Genomic DNA, 10,619 nt, shown 5'->3' with positions numbered 1-10,619 from the left:
AATGACAAAAATGACAAAAATGACAAAAATGACAAAAATGACAAAAATGACAAAAATGACAAAAATGACAAAAATGACAAAAATGACAAAAATGACAAAAATGACAAAAATGACAAAAATGACCAAAATGACCAAAATGACAAAAATGACAAAAATGACAAAATGACAAAAATGACAAAAATGACAAAAATGACAAAAATGACAAAAATGACAAAATGACAAAAATGACAAAAATGACAAAAATGACAAAAATGACAAAAATGACAAAAATGACAAAAATGACAAAAATGACAAAAATGACAAAAATGACAAAAATGACAAAAATGACAAAAATGACAAAAATGACAAAAATGACAAAAATGACAAAAATGACAAAAATGACAAAAATGACAAAAATGACAAAAATGACAAAAATGACAAAAATGACAAAAATGACAAAAATGACAAAAATGACAAAAATGACAAAAATGACAAAAATGACAAAAATGACAAAAATGACAAAAATGACAAAAATGACAAAAATGACAAAAATGACAAAAATGACAAAAATGACAAAAATGACAAAAATGACAAAAATGACAAAAATGACAAAAATGACAAAAATGACAAAAATGACAAAAATGACAAAAATGACAAAAATGACAAAAATGACAAAAATGACAAAAATGACAAAAATGACAAAAATGACAAAAATGACAAAAATGACAAAAATGACAAAAATGACAAAATGACAAAAATGACAAAAATGACAAAAATGACAAAAATGACAAAAATGACAAAAATGACAAAAATGACAAAAATGACAAAAATGACAAAATGACAAAAATGACAAAAATGACAAAAATGACAAAAATGACAAAAATGACAAAAATGACAAAAATGACAAAAATGACAAAAATGACAAAAATGACAAAAATGACAAAAATGACAAAAATGACAAAAATGACAAAATGACAAAAATGACAAAAATGACAAAAATGACAAAAATGACAAAAATGACAAAAATGACAAAATGACAAAAATGACAAAAATGACAAAAATGACAAAAATGACAAAATGACAAAAATGACAAAAATGACAAAAATGACAAAAATGACAAAAATGACAAAAATGACAAAAATGACAAAAATGACAAAAATGACAAAAATGACAAAAATGACAAAAATGACAAAAATGACAAAAATGACAAAAATGACAAAAATGACAAAAATGACAAAAATGACAAAAATGACAAAAATGACAAAAATGACAAAAATGACAAAAATGACAAAAATGACAAAAATGACAAAAATGACAAAAATGACAAAAATGACAAAAATGACAAAAATGACAAAAATGACAAAAATGACAAAAATGACAAAAATGACAAAAATGACAAAAATGACAAAAATGACAAAAATGACAAAAATGACAAAAATGACAAAAATGACAAAAATGACAAAAATGACAAAAATGACAAAAATGACAAAAATGACAAAAATGACAAAAATGACAAAAATGACAAAAATGACAAAAATGACAAAAATGACAAAAATGACAAAAATGACAAAAATGACAAAAATGACAAAAATGACAAAAATGACAAAAATGACAAAAATGACAAAAATGACAAAAATGACCAAAATGACAAAAATGACAAAAATGACCAAAATGACCAAAATGACAAAAATGACCAAAATGACCAAAATGACAAAAATGACAAAAATGACAAAAATGACAAAAATGACAAAAATGACAAAAATGACAAAAATGACAAAAATGACAAAATGACAAAAATGACAAAAATGACAAAAATGACAAAAATGACAAAAATGACAAAAATGACAAAAATGACAAAAATGACAAAAATGACAAAAATGACAAAAATGACAAAAATGACAAAAATGACAAAAATGACAAAAATGACAAAAATGACAAAAATGACAAAAATGACAAAAATGACAAAAATGACCAAAATGACAAAAATGACAAAAATGACAAAAATGACAAAAATGACAAAAATGACAAAAATGACAAAAATGACAAAAATGACAAAAATGACAAAAATGACAAAAATGACAAAAATGACAAAAATGACAAAAATGACAAAAATGACAAAAATGACAAAAATGACAAAAATGACAAAAATGACAAAAATGACAAAAATGACAAAAATGACAAAAATGACAAAAATGACAAAAATGACAAAAATGACAAAAATGACAAAAATGACAAAAATGACAAAAATGACAAAAATGACAAAAATGACAAAAATGACAAAAATGACAAAAATGACAAAAATGACAAAAATGACAAAAATGACAAAAATGACAAAAATGACAAAAATGACAAAAATGACAAAAATGACAAAAATGACAAAAATGACAAAAATGACAAAAATGACAAAAATGACAAAAATGACAAAAAAATGACAAAAATGACAAAAATGACAAAAATGACAAAAATGACAAAAATGACAAAAATGACAAAAATGACAAAAATGACAAAAATGACAAAAATGACAAAAATGACAAAAATGACAAAAATGACAAAAATGACAAAAATGACCAAAATGACAAAAATGACAAAAATGACAAAAATGACAAAAATGACAAAAATGACAAAAATGACAAAAATGACAAAATGACAAAAATGACAAAAATGACAAAAATGACAAAAATGACAAAAATGACAAAAATGACAAAAATGACAAAAATGACAAAAATGACAAAAATGACAAAAATGACAAAAATGACAAAAATGACAAAAATGACAAAAATGACAAAAATGACAAAAATGACAAAAATGACAAAAATGACAAAAATGACCAAAATGACAAAAATGACAAAAATGACAAAAATGACCAAAATGACCAAAATGACAAAAATGACCAAAATGACCAAAATGACAAAAATGACAAAAATGACAAAAATGACAAAAATGACAAAAATGACAAAAATGACAAAAATGACAAAAATGACAAAAATGACAAAAATGACAAAAATGACAAAAATGACAAAAATGACAAAAATGACAAAAATGACAAAAATGACAAAAATGACAAAAATGACAAAAATGACAAAAATGACAAAAATGACAAAAATGACAAAAATGACAAAAATGACAAAAATGACAAAAATGACAAAAATGACAAAAATGACAAAAATGACAAAAATGACAAAAATGACAAAAATGACAAAAATGACAAAAATGACAAAAATGACAAAAATGACAAAAATGACAAAATGACAAAAATGACAAAAATGACAAAAATGACAAAAATGACAAAAATGACAAAAATGACAAAAATGACAAAAATGACAAAAATGACAAAAATGACAAAAATGACAAAAATGACAAAAATGACAAAAATGACAAAAATGACAAAAATGACAAAAATGACAAAAATGACAAAAATGACAAAAATGACAAAAATGACAAAAATGACAAAAATGACAAAAATGACAAAAATGACAAAAATGACAAAAATGACAAAAATGACAAAAATGACAAAAATGACAAAAATGACAAAAATGACAAAAATGACAAAAATGACAAAAATGACAAAAATGACAAAAATGACAAAAATGACAAAAATGACAAAAATGACAAAAATGACAAAAATGACAAAAATGACAAAAATGACAAAAATGACAAAAATGACAAAAATGACAAAAATGACAAAAATGACAAAAATGACAAAAATGACAAAAATGACAAAAATGACAAAAATGACAAAAATGACAAAAATGACAAAAATGACAAAAATGACAAAAATGACAAAAATGACAAAAATGACAAAATGACAAAAATGACAAAAATGACAAAAATGACAAAAATGACAAAAATGACAAAAATGACAAAAATGACAAAAATGACAAAAATGACAAAAATGACAAAAATGACAAAAATGACAAAAATGACAAAAATGACAAAAATGACAAAAATGACAAAAATGACAAAAATGACAAAAATGACAAAAATGACAAAAATGACAAAAATGACAAAAATGACAAAAATGACAAAAATGACAAAAATGACAAAAATGACAAAAATGACAAAAATGACAAAAATGACAAAAATGACAAAAATGACAAAAATGACAAAAATGACAAAAATGACAAAAATGACAAAAATGACAAAAATGACAAAAATGACAAAAATGACAAAAATGACAAAAATGACAAAAATGACAAAAATGACAAAAATGACAAAAATGACAAAAATGACAAAAATGACAAAAATGACAAAAATGACAAAAATGACAAAAATGACAAAAATGACAAAAATGACAAAAATGACAAAAATGACAAAAATGACAAAAATGACAAAAATGACAAAAATGACAAAAATGACAAAAATGACAAAAATGACAAAAATGACAAAAATGACAAAAATGACAAAAATGACAAAAATGACAAAAATGACAAAAATGACAAAATGACAAAAATGACAAAAATGACAAAAATGACAAAAATGACAAAAATGACAAAAATGACAAAAATGACAAAAATGACAAAAATGACAAAAATGACAAAAATGACAAAAATGACAAAAATGACAAAAATGACAAAAATGACAAAAATGACAAAAATGACAAAAATGACAAAAATGACAAAAATGACAAAAATGACAAAAATGACAAAAATGACAAAAATGACAAAAATGACAAAAATGACAAAAATGACAAAAATGACAAAAATGACAAAAATGACAAAAATGACAAAAATGACAAAAATGACAAAAATGACAAAAATGACAAAAATGACAAAAATGACAAAAATGACAAAAATGACAAAAATGACAAAAATGACAAAAATGACAAAAATGACCAAAATGACAAAAATGACAAAAATGACCAAAATGACAAAAATGACAAAAATGACAAAAATGACCAAAATGACAAAAATGACAAAAATGACCAAAATGACAAAAATGACAAAAATGACAAAAATGACAAAAATGACAAAAATGACAAAAATGACAAAAATGACAAAAATGACAAAAATGACAAAAATGACAAAAATGACAAAAATGACAAAAATGACAAAATGACAAAAATGACAAAAATGACAAAAATGACAAAAATGACAAAAATGACAAAAATGACAAAAATGACAAAAATGACAAAAATGACAAAAATGACAAAAATGACAAAAATGACAAAAATGACAAAAATGACAAAAATGACAAAAATGACAAAAATGACAAAAATGACAAAAATGACAAAAATGACAAAAATGACAAAAATGACAAAAATGACAAAAATGACAAAAATGACAAAAATGACAAAAATGACAAAAATGACAAAAATGACAAAAATGACAAAAATGACAAAAATGACAAAAATGACAAAAATGACAAAATGACAAAAATGACAAAAATGACAAAAATGACAAAATGACAAAAATGACAAAAATGACAAAAATGACAAAAATGACAAAAATGACAAAAATGACAAAAATGACAAAAATGACAAAAATGACAAAAATGACAAAAATGACAAAAATGACAAAAATGACAAAAATGACAAAAATGACAAAAATGACAAAAATGACAAAAATGACAAAAATGACAAAATGACAAAAATGACAAAAATGACAAAAATGACAAAAATGACAAAAATGACAAAAATGACAAAAATGACAAAAATGACAAAAATGACAAAAATGACAAAAATGACAAAAATGACAAAAATGACAAAAATGACAAAAATGACAAAAATGACAAAAATGACAAAAATGACAAAAATGACAAAAATGACAAAAATGACAAAAATGACAAAAATGACAAAAATGACAAAAATGACAAAAATGACAAAAATGACAAAAATGACAAAAATGACAAAAATGACAAAAATGACAAAAATGACAAAAATGACAAAAATGACAAAAATGACAAAAATGACAAAAATGACAAAAATGACAAAAATGACAAAAATGACAAAAATGACAAAAATGACAAAAATGACAAAAATGACAAAAATGACAAAAATGACAAAAATGACAAAAATGACAAAAATGACAAAAATGACAAAAATGACAAAAATGACAAAAATGACAAAAATGACAAAAATGACAAAAATGACAAAAATGACAAAAATGACAAAAATGACAAAAATGACAAAATGACAAAAATGACAAAAATGACAAAAATGACAAAAATGACAAAAATGACAAAAATGACAAAAATGACAAAAATGACAAAAATGACAAAAATGACAAAAATGACAAAAATGACAAAAATGACAAAAATGACAAAAATGACAAAAATGACAAAAATGACAAAAATGACAAAAATGACAAAAATGACAAAAATGACAAAAATGACAAAATGACAAAAATGACAAAAATGACAAAAATGACAAAAATGACAAAAATGACAAAAATGACAAAAATGACAAAATGACAAAAATGACAAAAATGACAAAATGACAATGACAAAATGACAAAAATGACAAAAATGACAAAAATGACAAAAATGACAAAAATGACAAAAATGACAAAAATGACAAAAATGACAAAAATGACAAAAATGACAAAAATGACAAAAATGACAAAAATGACAAAAATGACAAAAATGACAAAAATGACAAAAATGACAAAAATGACAAAAATGACAAAAATGACAAAAATGACAAAAATGACAAAAATGACAAAAATGACAAAAATGACAAAAATGACAAAAATGACAAAAATGACAAAAATGACAAAAATGACAAAAATGACAAAATGACAAAAATGACAAAAATGACAAAAATGACAAAAATGACAAAAATGACAAAAATGACAAAAATGACAAAAATGACAAAAATGACAAAAATGACAAAAATGACAAAAATGACAAAAATGACAAAAATGACAAAAATGACAAAAATGACAAAAATGACAAAAATGACAAAAATGACAAAAATGACAAAAATGACAAAAATGACAAAAATGACAAAAATGACAAAAATGACAAAAATGACAAAAATGACAAAAATGACAAAAATGACAAAAATGACAAAATGACAAAAATGACAAAAATGACAAAAATGACAAAAATGACAAAAATGACAAAAATGACAAAAATGACAAAAATGACAAAAATGACAAAAATGACAAAAATGACAAAAATGACAAAAATGACAAAAATGACAAAAATGACAAAAATGACAAAAATGACAAAAATGACAAAAATGACAAAAATGACAAAAATGACAAAAATGACAAAAATGACAAAAATGACAAAAATGACAAAAATGACAAAAATGACAAAAATGACAAAAATGACAAAAATGACAAAAATGACAAAAATGACAAAAATGACAAAAATGACAAAAATGACAAAAATGACAAAAATGACAAAAATGACAAAAATGACAAAAATGACAAAAATGACAAAAATGACAAAAATGACAAAAATGACAAAAATGACAAAAATGACAAAAATGACAAAAATGACAAAAATGACAAAAATGACAAAAATGGCAAAAATGACAAAAATGACAAAAATGACAAAAATGACTTAAATGACAAAAATGACAAAAATGACTTAAATGACAAAAATGACAAAAATGACAAAAATGACAAAAATGACTTAAATGACAAAAATGGCAAAAATGACAAAAATTACAAAAATGACAAAAATGACAAAAATGGCAAAAATGACAAAAATTACAAAAATGACAAAAAGACAAATATGACAAAAATGACAAAAATGACAAAAATGACAAAAATGACAAAAATGACAAAAATGACAAAAATGACAAAAATGACAAAAATGACAAAAATGACAAAAATGACAAAAATGACAAAAATGACAAAAATGACAAAAATGACAAAAATGACAAAAATGACAAAAATGACAAAAATGACAAAAATGACAAAAATGACAAAAATGACAAAAATGACAAAAATGACAAAAATGGCAAAAATGACAAAAATGACAAAAATGACAAAAATGGCAAAAATGACAAAAATGACAAAAATGACAAAAATGACAAAAATGACAAAAATGACAAAAATGACAAAAATGACAAAAATGACAAAAATGACAAAAATGACAAAAATGACAAAAATGACGAAAATGACGAAAATGACAAAAATGACAAAAATGACAAAAATGACAAAAATGACAAAAATGACAAAAATGACAAAAATGACAAAAATGACAAAAATGACAAAAATGACAAAAATGACAAAAATGACAAAAATGACAAAAATGACAAAAATGACAAAAATGACAAAAATGACAAAAATGACAAAAATGACAAAAATGACAAAAATGACAAAAATGACAAAAATGACAAAAATGACAAAAATGACAAAAATGACAAAAATGACAAAAATGACAAAAATGACAAAAATGACAAAAATGACAAAAATGACAAAAATGACAAAAATGACAAAAATGACAAAAATGACAAAAATGACAAAAATGACAAAAATGACAAAAATGACAAAAATGACAAAAATGACAAAAATGACAAAAATGACAAAAATGACAAAAATGACAAAAATGACAAAAATGACAAAAATGACAAAAATGACAAAAATGACAAAAATGACAAAAATGACAAAAATGACAAAATGACAAAAATGACAAAAATGACAAAAATGACAAAAATGACAAAAATGACAAAAATGACAAAAATGACAAAAATGACAAAAATGACAAAAATGACAAAAATGACAAAAATGACAAAAATGACAAAAATGACCAAAATGACAAAAATGACAAAAATGACAAAAATGACAAAAATGACAAAAATGACAAAAATGACAAAAATGACAAAAATGACAAAAATGACAAAAATGACAAAAATGACAAAAATGACAAAAATGACAAAAATGACAAAAATGACAAAAATGACAAAAATGACAAAAATGACAAAAATGACAAAAATGACAAAAATGACAAAAATGACAAAAATGACAAAAATGACAAAAATGACAAAAATGACAAAAATGACAAAAATGACAAAAATGACAAAAATGACAAAAATGACAAAAATGACAAAAATGACAAAAATGACAAAAATGACAAAAATGACAAAAATGACAAAAATGACAAAAATGACAAAAATGACAAAAATGACAAAAATGACGAAAATGACAAAAATGACAAAAATGACAAAAATGACAAAAATGACAAAAATGACAAAAATGACAAAAATGACAAAAATGACAAAAATGACAAAAATGACAAAAATGACAAAAATGACAAAAATGACAAAAATGACAAAAATGACAAAAATGACAAAAATGACAAAAATGACAAAAATGACAAAAATGACAAAAATGACAAAAATGACAAAAATGACAAAAATGACAAAAATGACAAAAATGACAAAAATGACAAAAATGACAAAAATGACAAAAATGACAAAAATGACAAAAATGACAAAAATGACAAAAATGACAAAAATGACGAAAATGACAAAAATGACAAAAATGACAAAAATGACAAAAATGACAAAAATGACAAAAATGACAAAAATGACAAAAATGACAAAAATGACAAAAATGACAAAATGACAAAAATGACAAAAATGACAAAAATGACAAAAATGACAAAAATGACAAAATGACAAAATGACAAAAATGACAAAAATGACAAAAATGACAAAAATGACAAAAATGACAAAAATGACAAAAATGACAAAAATGACAAAAATGACAAAAATGACAAAAATGACAAAAATGACAAAAATGACAAAAATGACAAAAATGACAAAAATGACAAAAATGACAAAAATGACAAAAATGACAAAAATGACAAAAATGACAAAAATGACAAAAATGACAAAAATGACAAAAATGACAAAAATGACAAAAATGACAAAAATGACAAAAATGACAAAAATGACAAAAATGACAAAAATGACAAAAATGACAAAAATGACAAAAATGACAAAAATGACAAAAATGACAAAAATGACAAAAATGACAAAAATGACAAAAATGACAAAAATGACAAAAATGACAAAAATGACAAAAATGACAAAAATGACAAAAATGACAAAAATGACAAAAATGACAAAAATGACAAAAATGACAAAAATGACAAAAATGACAAAAATGACAAAAATGACAAAAATGACAAAAATGACAAAAATGACAAAAATGACAAAAATGACAAAAATGACAAAAATGACAAAAATGACAAAAATGACAAAAATGACAAAATGACAAAAATGACAAAAATGACAAAAATGACAAAAATGACAAAAATGACAAAAATGACAAAAATGACAAAAATGACAAAAATGACAAAAATGACAAAAATGACAAAAATGACAAAAATGACAAAATGACAAAAATGACAAAAATGACAAAAATGACAAAAATGACAAAAATGACAAAAATGACAAAAATGACAAAAATGACAAAATGACAAAAATGACAAAAATGACAAAAATGACAAAAATGACAAAAATGACAAAAATGACAAAAATGACAAAAATGACAAAAATGACAAAAATGACAAAAATGACAAAAATGACAAAATGACAAAATGACAAAAATGACAAAAATGACAAAAATGACAAAAATGACAAAAATGACAAAAATGACCAAAATGACAAAAATGACAAAAATGACCAAAATGACCAAAATGACAAAAATGACAAAAATGACAAAAATGACAAAAATGAC

Source organism: Uranotaenia lowii, chromosome 2 (genome assembly GCF_029784155.1).
Source record: "Uranotaenia lowii strain MFRU-FL chromosome 2, ASM2978415v1, whole genome shotgun sequence".
Lineage (NCBI taxonomy): Eukaryota > Metazoa > Arthropoda > Insecta > Diptera > Culicidae > Uranotaenia > Uranotaenia lowii.
The sequence above is the reverse complement of the archived record's forward strand: the minus strand, read 5'-3'. Positions refer to the sequence as shown.